The following is an 11,988-nucleotide window of genomic DNA, read 5'->3' as shown; positions in this document are numbered from 1 at the left end:
TGAAAAATACGAGAGCGTCATTAAGATTGCTGAAATCGGCCGCATATACGGGAAGTCGCATCCACGATATGTTCCATTGCGACGAAAAAGGGAGCAATAAAGAAGGCTAATGTAGCGAAAGGCGTAAATGTGCGAACGAAACAGAGATCGCAAACAATACAAGATATTGAACAGTTATTATTAATTTGAATCAATCAAAACATATGATTTATATTTATTTTATATAAATTTCTTATTGTTTTTTAGTATTAAACACTATATTTATTCTCTATAAAATGTGTTTTTGGTATGTATTTTAGAGTGTCTAGAACGAATTAATTGGATTTACATTGATTCATATGAAAATAATTGCCTCGGTTTTCGTCGTTTTCAGATTTCGCCGATTGTTTTCGGACAGATTATCGACGAAAATCGAGCTATCACTGTAATTAGATTATCAACATATTGAGAATGAACTCCGTCGAAACATATTTGAAACTATTAGAAAATATACAGAATTTTACGTAATTAATTATTATATTTATAGCTTTAATTGATTAATTGGTTATTAAAATTAATTTTTTATTTAAACGTATATAAAAGCAGAATTCCAAACACAACCCGAAAAGGATTCTTTCAAAGTGAGCTCGCTCCTTTTCGGAAAATGGAATATATGCTCCCTGCATTCACTTTTACTTTTAGATTTCGTTTCGTCTTTATAAATCTTCTATTTTTAACTGTGACCGTGCAGTTTAACTCGCTGAATGTGGGAGTAACGGTACAGGTAATTAAGGCCTAATGTCGCAAAGGTCATTGTTTGTAAGGGTCAATGTTTATTTCTTTGCATTTCTGACGATATTTACGTTAAGAATCCATTTTTGAATGTTTATAAAAATCTTTCAGAAGCTTCTGCACAAGAAGAATCTAGCACATTAGCACCAGTACCATCTTTATCGTCTATTAATTTTGGAAAATCCAAAAGGGAAAATGATCCTGAAGCAGCTGGTATAGTTCTTACTTGTAAGTTCAAGTCTATGTAAATAATATAAAATGTTTATAGTGAAAATTTTATAATATTTAATTATATTTTGAACATTTTTTACAGCTTTATTTTTTGTTAATGATTTTTGAAATAATCCACAACCTTCCCAACCCATGTCACCAGAACAAGAATCTGGAATTTTTGTTATTACACCACCACCAGAAATAGCTGGGCGTCGTCCTACATGTGGTAAAATACTTTTCATTTTATTTTTTAACAATTTAAAGATTATATTTATAAAAATATGTTATACAGTAGAGAGTCGTTAATCGGAATCAATTGGGGACTGGGATCGTTCAGATTAGTGATTTGTTCAGATTACCGATTATGTACGAAAAAATATATTAACCTGTCCGATCTTCTAATTTTTCTCCGTTGCGTGTCGCTTCGTGTTGAATTTTCGTCGATTTTAAGCCTAACGAAAATTTTTATAATAATAATCGAGGCTATCGTATCGTTAAAAATATTTCTGCATTTTGTACAAACAAAATAAATATATTGAAGAATATAAAAACATGAAAATTATACTTTAGAAGTAAATCTGGTATCAAAAACGTTCGATTCAGCACGACACAGTCCGACTGAAAATCGTTCCGATTACCGGGGTTCCGATTAATGACTCTCTACTGTACAATTATCGATTTTAATAATATTTTTTTTAAGAAATTAAAATAATTTCTTCATCGTTCTAACCTAAATTCCTCTTGATTATCTTCAATTTTCTTATCTTCAATTCTGTAATTTAAAATATTGTTGATAAAATGATTAAAAATACATTTAAATGATGTTTTTTTGAATTATTATATAAAATTTGCAGTGATATTTTAATTATTAATTCAGAAATTAACTGTAATCAGTTACATACAGTATTTAGCAATTAATGCCAAAGATCGAATTTAATTACATTCAATTTCTAAACGTATCTTTTAGATTTTTCTATCTAAAGTATATGTAGTGAAAGCTTTAAAATACAGTAAACATGGAACTATTCAAAAAATTTAAAAAACCAATGGGATCGGTAAAATTTCAATTTTAAAAACTTTAAATTAAAACCATTTATATGTCGACCATCGGTGGATTTTAAAAAAACAGTTTTATATAATCTTGAATATTACTTGAAAATCTACTTGCAGAAAATCGATAGATCACTCTACAGCATAAAAAACACAGATGAATTAATTAATGGACTACTAAAAGGTAAAATTAAAAAAAGTCATTGTCTTATGAGTTTAGATATCAAATCCATGTATCCATCGATAACACTAGAAATGATTAAAGAAACCATAAATGGATATAATATACCTGAGCACATTTTAATTTTTATTGAATTTATATTTAAAAATAATTATTTTAAAATTTACACAGACTTTTACCGACAAAAGAATGGAATCTCTATGGGATCGGTCGTCGGACCAAAACCGGCTGATATCTGCATGATACCGATTGATGAAAATATATCACAGGCTCCAGGTATAGAGTACTACGCACGTTACGTTGATAATATATTAATTATATATGACTCACAAATAACTTCATCCCAAGATATTGAAAGCTATGCAAACAGTTTGAGTAACAACTTAAAGTTCACCAGTGAAGAAAAACAAAATCAGGAATTAAATTATTTGGATATTACTATATTGAGAAAGGAAAACCGATTGCTATTCCGTAAGTACGAAAAATTATGTAATACAAAAAAGACTATTAATTACAAATCATATTGTCCCGTAGAAACCAAGAAAAACGTCTTTACTATGGACCTCAAAAAAATAGTGAATAGGACATCCTTACAAGAAGACATAGATAAAGAAATAAAACAACTTTTTAAAAAATATTTATTGAATGATTATCCAAAGAATTTATTATGTAAGTGGTACAATCAATTTGTAAATTACAGATATAATGTAAAGAATCATATTGATAATATTATATATGTTAAATTTCCGTATGTACATAAACTTTATGAGAGATATAAATTAATTTTTAAACAGTATTCTATATGTATCGTGGCAAAACAAAAAAACAAATTGTTGAATATAGTTAATGTCATAAACAAAGATGATGCCAATATGTTAAACAAACTTGATGTTGCAGGTGTAATTTATAAATTATCTTGTACTTGTCCACAAACGAAGTCTTACGTCGGAGAAACCGGAAGGAAGTTAGAAGTACGTTTAAAAGAGCACGAGGCAGCAATAAGATTAAAAAGAGAAGAATCGCCGTGGTACCTACATTATAAAAATAATTTTTGTAACATAGACAGAAATAATATAAAAATACTTTATAAAGAAGAAGATTGTTTAAAACGTAGAATAATAGAACATTTTTGTATAAAAAAATATGCAAATTTAATCAATCTGAATGACGGTATGCAGATAGATGCATGCTGGGAAAACATCATCCAGCATAAAAGGAACGGAGGTTACCAAAACTCAACTACCCACTGATGAGGCGTTGCAAAATGCATTTGGGAAATGGAATTAATAAAATTATGAAAGTATAGCATCTTTTCGTTCTTTTTTTGTCTTCTTAACTCACTCGAAGTCGGATTTTAAAGAGTAGCTTTTTACTTGGATTTTAATTTAAAGTTTTTAGTAAACATGGAATTTTTCTACCACTTAAAGTAAAATTGACATATTTACTGATAGGCAGTATCAGCGTTGACATGGAATCCCTAGAAAAGACATCAGGTGAAACGTCCTTGGTGTCAAGTAAGAAAAAAGTTAAGATTCCTGTGGATGGAGAGGTTGACCCACTGAAGAACTTTTTATATCAGATCTGTCCTATTAACGTACGAGGATGGAGCAAACTTATCTGGTGGAAACGTGTACTTGAGATCTGCAAGGTAATTCTCGTTTTTTGGTCATAGAAACTGAATTTTTTTTTACACAACTTCTTTCGAAAAAAAAAAAGCTATTTACAATATTTTTTCAGGAGGAAAATTTGATTTTCTAGATCTTAAATTACTGTTTTCCTGTAATACATTAAGAAACGCTATTTAAAATCTTTATTTTAATTGTTATACATGTCATGATACAGCCATGCTTATTTATTCTTTGTTACTTAAGATCAATATTTCTATAGTTAAATTTCTATATTAAGGTGTAAAGTTTTTCATATATAAATTTTTCAAAAAGGTGAACTTGATGTTTTTTTACACGAAAAAATTGATTTTTTTTTTATTTAAAATTTTTTTTCTTTTTTATAAAGCATTATATGACACTACTTAAAGCTTCATTCTTATACATGTTTGTTTGCTCTTTGTTATTGATCCACCAGATAAACATCAGGATTGACATTATGTATTGTTGTAGTAAGACAAAAATAAATTTTGAAAGACTTACTTTCAAATGTGGCTGTTGCAAGGAAAGGTTTTCCAAGAATGGAAATTTCAGCTTGTTTTGGAGCATCATTCTTAAGTATCCTTTTTAATAAATGAAAATAAAATCAAATTACTGTCAAAACTTAAAAAAAATGTTGGTAATTTGTAACTTAATTTCTAAAAAATTACAGAAAACAAAAATAATAAACGTATCAATTGTGTTTAAAATTTATTTTGTATACTAGTACTTTTTATATGTTAATAGGACTTATTATACTGTAAATTATGGATGCAGATATTTAGTCTTACAGATCAAAAATAATGTTCTTTAGTTTGATCTGTAAGACTAAATATCTGCATCCGTAATTTCCAGTATAATAAGTCCTGTTAATATATCGAAAGTACTAATATACAAAATAAATTATAAATAGAGTTAATCATGCTTTTGTGTCCTTTTTAAGTATCAATTGTGTATTTTTACAAGTTGTCACTAATTTAAGGTGACATATGCCTCATACAAATATGAATTTTTTACATGATGTAACTTAAGTAATTGTAATTTAACTTAAATACTTGTAATTACATATTAAAATTACTTCATACTTCATCTTTATAATTAATCATAAATAAAACATAAATAAAAATAAAAATGTAATAAAAAGCTAAAATTTTATTTTATATGTGTTAAATAAAATTTAACTTACACGTAGTTAATCATAATTTTATAAAAAAAAGAATTACAGTTAAAATTTTATATAGTTGTAATTTTTAAAAATTAATAATGAGCTTAGTATAGATTAAATGTAATTAAAACTATGTAGAAATTTTAATGTTACTTCAATACTTACTGAAGTTAGAACATTCTAACTTAGAATTTTTAATTGTATTTTACTTAATTAACAATTAGCACTTATACTTGGTGTTGGTGTTTCTTCGATGACACGATTATTCAAAAGTAACGACGGGAAATTGATAGTAATTACAGTAAATTTTCTTGATATTTTACACTTAATTTTAAAGTTTTATAAGTATTACAAAATTTTATATTTATATTTATTTATTTTACAGTTAATGTTTACAAGATTGACAATAATTTTGTTTGCAACATTAGCAGCAAGTTTGATTATCACCTTAATTACCACGATAATCCTGCGATTCCGAATAAAGAGACATTATGGTGTCTTCCTGATAATTTTATACCTGACATTTCTAATTACTTCAGTGCTTACTGAAGTTGGAATCATCTAAAAAATTTCTAAAAATATTCTTGTTCAATGCAATAAATTCATACACTTCTATAGGAACAAACACAAAAAGAAATTATTAGTGAGCTTTTTTTTGTTTATAAAGTTTTTTTTAATATTCAAAAAATGCCAGGTATATATATATATTAATTTTTTTGTTTTAAACTATTATATGTAGTTGTATTTTTCTCTTTTTACTCGATTAAATTTATTTTACTTTATGTTAGTAAAGAAAATTATTGTTATATCTATCATTATTTATTATTATTGTTGTTGTTGTTTTCACAATGGCGTTTTCCGGCGGCCGGTTGTAAGCAGTTGTATACAATGGTGATATTCGAAATATTTAACAAGGGGTTCGCTAGCAGAAAATTTTTACCTGACAATCACCGACAAACGAAATGGAAGTTTTGGCTAGAAATAAATACAATACCTTTTCTTGCAACCATATATCTAACAATCAGTGGCGTATTTAGAACGTAACGAGCCATGGGAGAAGGCCAGGTAACAATAGTGTTTTAGAGCTGTCGACCTTTTTTTTTTTTTTTATTATTATTATTTAAGGCAGAGAAATTCTTTACCGCAATATGGCGCTTCTAGGAATAGGCACATGTCATCATCTCTCGAGATACATTGTACTTTTTCTTTCGCTGTCCATAGCCCGACACGTGTTCCACAGCCATCTTGTATTGTCTCGCGCGCGTGGCATTCTGGGATCTCTCTTATGACTGGATCTACTTTCAAGAACACTCTTGAATCGATCGCGATTAAAGGCCCTAGTTTAGTAGTATTACAGAGTATAATACGCATATTTTAATATATTTAAAAAAAAACCCACTGAGAAATGTTCCGTGTGTTTAACAAGGTTCGGGAAACTGAAAATTTTAACAACGGGTTCGCCCGAACCCGTTCGGAAAATTTTAACAACGGGTTCGGCCGAACCTGTGCGAACCCGCCGAATATCACCACTGGTTGTATACTGATGTTTAACATGTCAGTAAAAGCAGTTGATATTTTGTTGAAATAAAAAAATATAAATTATAAATATGAAAAATTCTTTATATTTTTTTTCTTTATAATGAATCATTTTATACTCTTTACATATTTAATAATTACAAACATGATGCTTATATATGTTACGGCCAAACCCCGAAATCGGTCAAAGAGGAAAGTGTCCGGCCAAATCCGAAAATGGCCAATGTCGCTGTAAATTGACTGGCCAATATCCGATCTTTTCTTGATTTTAGCCAGCCAGTTTGCGAAATGGCATGAGGCGATAGACCAAAGTCGGAAGAAAAAAGTCATGGTCGTTTGTAAGTTATCTACAACCTCTCCGAGCAGATTTGAGGTTTTCAGCCCCACTTTTGCTTTGCAGCCAAGCATGGCTTCAAAGAACGACTGCTGAATGCCTTGGTGAAAAGAACGGTTTTTCATAAATTAAATAAATCGGAGACCCTTAGCCCAATGTGTTGATTTATTTGTCTGCATCCACGTCGTCATCATATTCTGAACATCCTGGTTTGCACGTTCAACGGAATCTTAGCTTTGGTTATGCCTCGGTTTTCCGGGTACTAGTTTTAGTTCAAGCCATATGTTCTTTTGTTCATTTATAACTTGGTTCGCAAATTTTCTCCCATTATCTGATTGAAGCCCACTTAGAGCACCTATAGTGGTGAAGATATGAAGTAGCTGGTAAGCAACTTCTGCTCTTTTGCTTTTCAGAAGTCGCAATAATATAAACTTGGTTAAATGATTCTGATAATTGAGTATAAACTTGTGAACTTGCCGTCAAGGTTACTTTGCATGTCTGTAAAATCTACCTGGCATCTTGAGTTAAATTCTTTAAATATTAAAGGTATAGAAATTAGACCTCTTGGGATTTGACAATTTGGTCTGACATGGCTTGAATAAATGGAGGTACAATGTAATGACTTCTTTGCTGACATTTTTGTAGCTCCTTTTCCATTTGCGTGCGATTTCCATGTCCAATTTTCAAGTGGGTATCGTGCAATATGTCGAAAAATTCTTCTGTATGTACTGTACAGTACATAGTACAAAATATTGCTATTATGTCCTGTTATTGGCACAATAAGTGTTTCTTTGCCGTAAACTTCAATAACATTATATTTTATTAGTCGATGATAGTCAACACTTTTTTTTACTTTGCTTTTGTCTATTTAACGACCTCTATAAAAGCGCCGTATTTGTCTCTGATGAGGATCCCGCTATTATTTGCTTTTACTTGCAGCAACGTATTCAAAAGTATCCAAGAACTCGATTTTTATATCAAATGTTGGTTCCGCATTTTCACGCAGTCCAACTTCACCCAGCATATTTGTCCCATCAGAAGTAGCCTTGGAATAACAATTATGAATATTTGAAATTGTAATATTGTTACATGGGATACAGCCCCAATAAATTGTGTTCTGTTGCTGATTTAATACGTTCTTTTAAAGAAAAACGTGTCGTAGCAAACAATCCTTTATTAACCTCAGCATAATTACTGTGTGCTCCTTCCAGCAATGTGTCATCACACGTACCACACAACACATGTACGTGCCCTACAACTTAACCTTTGAACTCAAAGTATTCATATAGAATACTATAGAAATACGAGGAATACAGTACTCTTAATGAAATCGTTTGTCAGGATAATAAGAACAAGTCACAGTGGCAGGACCTTTTGCGAAAAGCAGCAGACTAGCAGACATACGGAATATTATTGTCACAACGTGGCGCCTGCCTTGCCAGCACGTGCACGGCACCATCACATCCGAAGAGAAAGATGCGCACGCATCAGCACATCAAATTTTGGTCAGAAATTTCCCGCCTCTTCGCGAAATGGCCGGCCAAAGTAGCATATACATTGGTAATTTCAAGTATATCGGACATTGGCCACTCCTCTCGGCCAAAGTACGAAATGGCCAGACAATTCGAAAACTGGCCGAACTTCAGGCTTTGGCCGTAACATATATACTGTTAAGGAGTTTTAATTTATGTAAAAAATTTAAAGTATTTCTATATTTAAATGGTTTTAAAATCTAAAAAAACATATCTTACTTTTTAGTTAATTAATCGTAATAAATTAGAAACACAATTTTTTGGAATTTTTCAAACTAAATACTTATACAAATGTATACAAAACTTATATTGTAGCATAGAAAAAACGAGTTTTTATAGAGAAATAAGTACAGTATATACATTATATATATTTGATATAAAGTTCTCTGTTTAAATAAATTTTAAACATATAAAAGAAAAATTTTCATAACTCAGTGGATGACTTTGTCCAATGTAGCAGAGACTATCTCTTCTGTACTAAGCTTTAATACATGAGAGAAAAGGCGAAGGTGTGGAGTTGACCATCTATCAAACTGACCCACAACCCAACAAAGCTCTTACAGTCAGACTTTATTCCCTCCTGTTATATTGTAAGCTAAAACAGGCCCATCTGTAAGCTAGCTCAGCGCAACTGTAAAACGTGTTGGCTGCCACAAATTGGTTTCCCTGCTAGAAATGATATTTTCCCGATATATTATAGACAAAATAGCTTCAAACTTCAGTCATAAATGATTCATACTTTTATGTATTTTGTTTTTTCCCCTTCCTTTCTTATTTCATGACTCTGCCAGAATTACATGCATCAAAGGTTTTGCATTACACTGATAAAAGAATAATAAAATATTTATGCGAATTTTGTTAAAGGATAAGAATATATATATATATTGTATTGTATTATATTGTATCTCAAAATTTTTTGTATTAAAGTAAACAATATAAATATATAAAGCAATATACACACGAAAAATAAATGTATACAGGTACTCCTCACTTTACGACCTATCTGCTTAACGACCACTCGCACTCACGACCAATCGAGTTTCGACCTGCAATTCGGGGAATCCCCTTTCTCGGCTTGAGTGTCGGTCTGTGGCGGATGGTGACATGCGCACTAAGCGTACTATAATAATCTTATAGTACTATAATAGGCTAATAGCGTACTATAATAGTCTTTTTATGTATAGATTTAAAGTTTGTTGCATAATTTGCATAATTTTACAAAGATCCTATATTCCCGGCGCAAGCTCCTCGCTTATCGACCAATTCGCTGAACGGCGTAGTCGTCAAAACGGAACTCGGTCGTAAAGTGAGGAGTACCTGTATATATAAATTCTCTTGACAATTTAAGTGAAAAAAACAAAAATGTCTTACGTATAAAAGTATACAAATTCAGTCGGAATTTTAAGTATAAAAATATATTTTTATACTTAAAATTCCGACTGAATTTATATACTTTTATACGTAAGACATTTTTGTTTTTTTCACTTAAAATGTCAACAGAATTTATATATACACTTATTTTTCGTGTGATATTGCTTTATATATTTATATTGTTTACTTTAATACAAAAAATTTTGAAAAGTGAAATCAGCAAATTTTATAGATAAAATTTTGTAGAAAATAATATAAAAATAAAAAAATAAAAATGTATTTTTTTAACCGATCTGTTATACACTACCCGCCAGAAAATAATTGGAAACGTGTGATAGAAAAGAAAAACGAAGTTTATTCATCGTCAATAGTTGGTGGAACCTTCACGGGCAGAGAGTACTGCTGCGACCCTTCGGGCATACTTCCCACCAGTCCTTGTATGATGACTGGCGGTATTTTTTTCCACTTTGCTTGGAAAAGACATTCACCGATTTTGGGCGGTGGGGGCACCCATTCAGTCAACGCTCCAACTCGTCCCAGAGGTGCTCGATAGGGTTCAGGTACGGGCTGTGAGCAGACCAATCCATTCGATTAACCCTATTGTCACTATGCGAAGCAATGGTGGTCGTCGTAACATGACAGCTGGCGTTAACGTCCTGGAAGTAATACGGATCCAACCTGTAAAACCGCCACAACATAGGAAACACGTGGTTATCCAAAATAGTGCTGTAGGCATCGGCGTTGGCCCTACCATCGATTCGACCAAGGGTCCCAGGTCATACCAGGAAAAATATCCCCTACACTATAAGAGCCGCTGCAAACTACAGCCTTATTAGAGCAAAACGCTAGCAAACTTACGCTAGCACATCTGTTGACGTCAAAGGTCCTAACGCTTGCTTCACGCTTGCGCAATTATCCCTTTGCTAGCGCAGTGATACGAGCGTACGCTCGCTGTTGATAGGATTAAATAGACCAGCGATTCTCAACTTCTTAGCTCCACGAACCTCCAAATAGTAAATATAAATAAAATTAATATTTCGCGACCCTCCACCCAAAAAAATAATAACAGTAAGCCTAACTGTTACTAATTGAATTTTTACTGTAATTATAAATGTAAATTTTTTCAAATATTACATAATTCATGGCCAGATGGCCGAGCGGTCAAGGTGGCAGCCTACTGCTCTGGGGGACCCGGGATCGAATCCGAACGGGTCGAAAATCCCCAGGAATTTTTCGGGGGGTGGTCCGTTCGGATATGTCGGGCCCCGTCCCTCACCACCCGGTCGCCCCATTGTGGGCCTGGCCGAACCCATAATGAGCCTTCTAAAAGAGGCCCTCTTAGTGCCCACAGGGTGGAAAGAGTTAAAAAAAAAATATTACATAATCACATTGCACTAATTTTATACATTAAGAAAATACCAACAGTATAAAAAATGTAATACAATTATTCCTATTATCTTATGTCGCTGCGTTTATAGCGACAGGTATGAACATACATGTATGACGTGTACATACATGAGCAATTTACAAGTTCCAACTTGATGTGTATATGCTCTTTGTAATTTTATCCATGTAGGCCCCATGGAGTAAATTTTAAATGAAAAACAAATGCAACCATCACATTAATTTCTTTTCTTTACATGTGTATTTATTGTAAGTAAAACGTTTATAAGTTTATAATAAATAATTTTTTCTCATAAAATGATTTCATTATTGTCTCGCGATCCCCCTTTAATATCACCGCGACCCCCAGGTTGAGAAACGCTGCAATAGATGCTCTCTCTGCGTGCCATATCAGATTCCTGACGTCGGCGACATCTGGCGTAGGTTAGTAAAGTGGTTAATAATGTGCCAAGGTGTTTTCTAGGGAAAGTTATACCCAGAGTGGTTTCTCGTTGCCTTCTCTGGGGCGCGATGTTACGCGAGGTGGCTTTCGGGAGGGAAACTGGCCACTATTCAGGTGTTACAAATCCGGAAAACTCCACGTAACCAGCCCGTCTGAGCGCGGTGCGATCCGCGACCGAATTCCCAGTGTTTAGCGACAGAACCACTCGGCCACTGGTGGGCCAATAGACGCTAGCCAGAGAGATATGCGCAATGTCATTTTACAGCCAAGAACTGAACAATGCACATACCAGTTATAAACCAATTAGGGACTTCTGTTGAAACAAATCTAATATTTGCAAAATACA

This window comes from Centruroides vittatus, unplaced genomic scaffold, assembly GCF_030686945.1.
Source record: "Centruroides vittatus isolate TY-2023 unplaced genomic scaffold, ASM3068694v2 contig_10, whole genome shotgun sequence".
Lineage (NCBI taxonomy): Eukaryota > Metazoa > Arthropoda > Arachnida > Scorpiones > Buthidae > Centruroides > Centruroides vittatus.
The sequence above is the reverse complement of the archived record's forward strand: the minus strand, read 5'-3'. Positions refer to the sequence as shown.